The sequence below is a fragment of the Eriocheir sinensis genome, unplaced genomic scaffold (genome assembly GCF_024679095.1).
Source record: "Eriocheir sinensis breed Jianghai 21 unplaced genomic scaffold, ASM2467909v1 Scaffold50, whole genome shotgun sequence".
Lineage (NCBI taxonomy): Eukaryota > Metazoa > Arthropoda > Malacostraca > Decapoda > Varunidae > Eriocheir > Eriocheir sinensis.
Window position 1 is genome coordinate 825001 of NW_026111832.1, and position 2500 is coordinate 827500.

A 2500-nucleotide genomic window follows, 5' to 3' on the forward strand; every position below is an offset into this window, starting at 1 on the left:
TCGAGGTGGGGTCTACCATTGAGTTTTACAAGGGCAACGTTACCCAAGGCGTCTTACACTCCAACCGGCCTCTTGCAGACTCCTTACGTTCTTATGTTCTTAAATTCCCGTCTAATAATTCACTTTCCTTCCTGTAATTTGGGGACCAGGACTGCACTGCATACTCAAGGTGGGGTCTACCATTGATTTATATAGACTTCGTTACCACCAGCGTCTTGCATTCGAAGTTCCTCTCTTATAATTCAATGTCCTTTCTGTAATTTGGGGACCAGGACTGCACTGCATACTCGAGGTGCGGTCTTACCGTGAAATATGCAAGGATAACATTTCTTCCAGCGTCTGACACTCGCAGTTCCTCGCTATGAACCCGAGCATAGTGTTGGCTTTGGTATATGCCTTTTTTAGAGCGATTCGCGTGTTTCAGGTCGCTGGTGATGGTGACCCCAAGATCCGATTCCTCCTGCACGATTCTGAGATGCTTCCGATGTAGGTTGTGTCCATTTCACTGGTAAGACCGCACCTCGAGTATGCAGTGCAGTCCTACTCCCCTAATTACAGAAAAGACATTGAATTATTACAGAGAAACTTCTAATTTAAGATGTCTAGTGGTAACGCTGTTCCTGGATCCAAAGTGCATGAGTCTACACTTGTCCACGTTGAAAGACATTTGCCTCTTTTCTGAACACTGGATACTCTAGTCAAGGTCCCTTCAGCCCACTTTGGTGTCATCGGCAAACTTCAATAAGCAAAGTTTCAGTTCCGTTTCCAAGTCGTCGATGTATAAGATAAAGAGAATGGGTCCCAGCACTGACCCTTGAGGTGCTCCACTAGTGACCGGGAGCCGCTCGGAGGCCTTCCCGTTGAGCAACACTCGCTTTCCCCCGGTGAGGTAATCGCTTATCCACGCGATCAGGTTGTTTCCTAATCTCACCGCCTGGAGCTTATTGATGAGTCCTCGTGTGGTAACTTGTCAAAGGCTTTCAGAACGTCTTGGTAGATAATGGCACTTGGAATGCGGCTGTCCCAGTTTTCATATACACCATGGAAGAAGTCTCGTAGATTATTTAACAGGATCGCTTATTTTTCAAACCGTGCTGGGTGTCGGGAAATATATTGCCGTCTGCAGGAAAGTTGACGAGAAAGTCGCTATATAATGATCCAGGGTTGGTTTTATTTACATCAAATTGTTTAACTCAAGCGATTTAAATCAGAGTAAAAATATCATGATTAAATTAAAATTGAATGTATCGTATTAAAATGATTTAAGTATTATATCAGATACATCAAAATCATGCTTCCTTCCAGTCCTCGGGCACCTCGTTTTGCTTCCAGTCATGCTTCCTTCCAGTCCTCGGGCACCTCGTTTTGCTTCCAGTCATGCTTCCTTCCAGTCCTCGGGTACCTCGTTTTGCTTCCAGTCATGCTTCCTTCCAGTCCTCGGGCACTTCGTTTTGCTTCCAGTCATGCTTCCTTCCAGTCCTCGGGCACCTCGTTTTGCTTCCAGTCATGCTTCCTTCCAGTCCTCGGGCACCTCGTTTTGCTTCCAGTCATGCTTCCTTCCAGTCTTCGGGTACTTCGTTTTGCTTCCAGTTATGCTTCCTTCCAGTCCTCGGGTACTTCGTTTTGCTTCCAGTTATGCTTCCTTCCAGTCCTCGGGTACTTCGTTTTGCTTCCAGTCATGCTTCCTTCCAGTCCTCGGGTACCTCGTTTTGCTTCCAGTCATGCTTCCTTCCAGTCCTCGGGCACTTCGTTTTGCTTCCAGTCATGCTTCCTTCCAGTCTTCGGGCACTTCGTTTTGCTTCCAGTCATGCTTCCTTCCAGTCTTCGGGTACTTCGTTTTGCTTCCAGTCATGCTTCCTTCCAGTCCTCGGGCACTTCGTTTTGCTTCCAGTCATGCTTCCTTCCAGTCCTCGGGCACTTCGTTTTGCTTCCAGTCATGCTTCCTTCCAGTCCTCGGGTACTTCGTTTTGCTTCCAGTCATGCTTCCTTCCAGTCCTCGGGTACCTCGTTTTGCTTCCAGTCATGCTTCCTTCCAGTCCTCGGGCACCTCGTTTTGCTTCCATGCTTCCTTCCAGTCCTCAGGTATTGCTTCCAGTCATGCTTCCTTCCAGTCCTCGGGCACCTCGTTTTGCTTCCAGTCATGCTTCCTTCCAGTCCTCGGGCACCTCGTTTTGCTTCCAGTCATGCTTCCTTCCAGTCTTCGGGTACTTCGTTTTGCTTCCAGTCATGCTTCCTTCCAGTCTTCGGGTACTTCGTTTTGCTTCCAGTCATGCTTCCTTCCAGTCTTCGGGCACTTCGTTTTGCTTCCAGTCATGCTTCCTTCCAGTCCTCGGGTACCTCGTTTTGCTTCCAGTCATGCTTCCTTCCAGTCTTCGGGCACCTCGTTTTGCTTCCAGTCATGCTTCCTTCCAGTCCTCGGGCACCTCGTTTTGCTTCCAGTCATGCTTCCTTCCAGTCTTCGGGCACCTCGTTTTGCTTCCAGTCATGCTTCCTTCCAGTC

General features: G+C 48.3%; 1 protein-coding gene and 1 long non-coding RNA gene across 9 annotated transcripts in view; both read right to left on the reverse strand.

Annotated features, from left to right (window-relative positions):
• LOC126992796 (equilibrative nucleoside transporter 1-like) overlaps positions 1–2500 on the reverse strand; it is an 84004-nt gene that overhangs the window by 41337 nt on the left and 40167 nt on the right. The gene's annotated exons all lie outside the window — the stretch shown is intronic.
• The window catches only part of LOC126992800 (uncharacterized), a 1551-nt gene continuing 340 nt past the window's right edge, over positions 1290–2500 (reverse strand). Inside the window, exons 1-3 of one of the 5 annotated variants that reach the window (XR_007747063.1) lie at positions 2123–2500; positions 1403–2047; positions 1290–1359 (exon numbers count right to left, since the gene is read on the reverse strand). The exon at positions 2123–2500 is cut by the window's right edge and continues 340 nt beyond it. This is a non-coding gene — a long non-coding RNA (uncharacterized LOC126992800). Of the gene's footprint in view, positions 2048–2122 lie in introns of all 5 variants that reach the window. The other 4 variants (XR_007747065.1, XR_007747064.1, XR_007747066.1 and 1 more) reach the window with 4 other exon arrangements.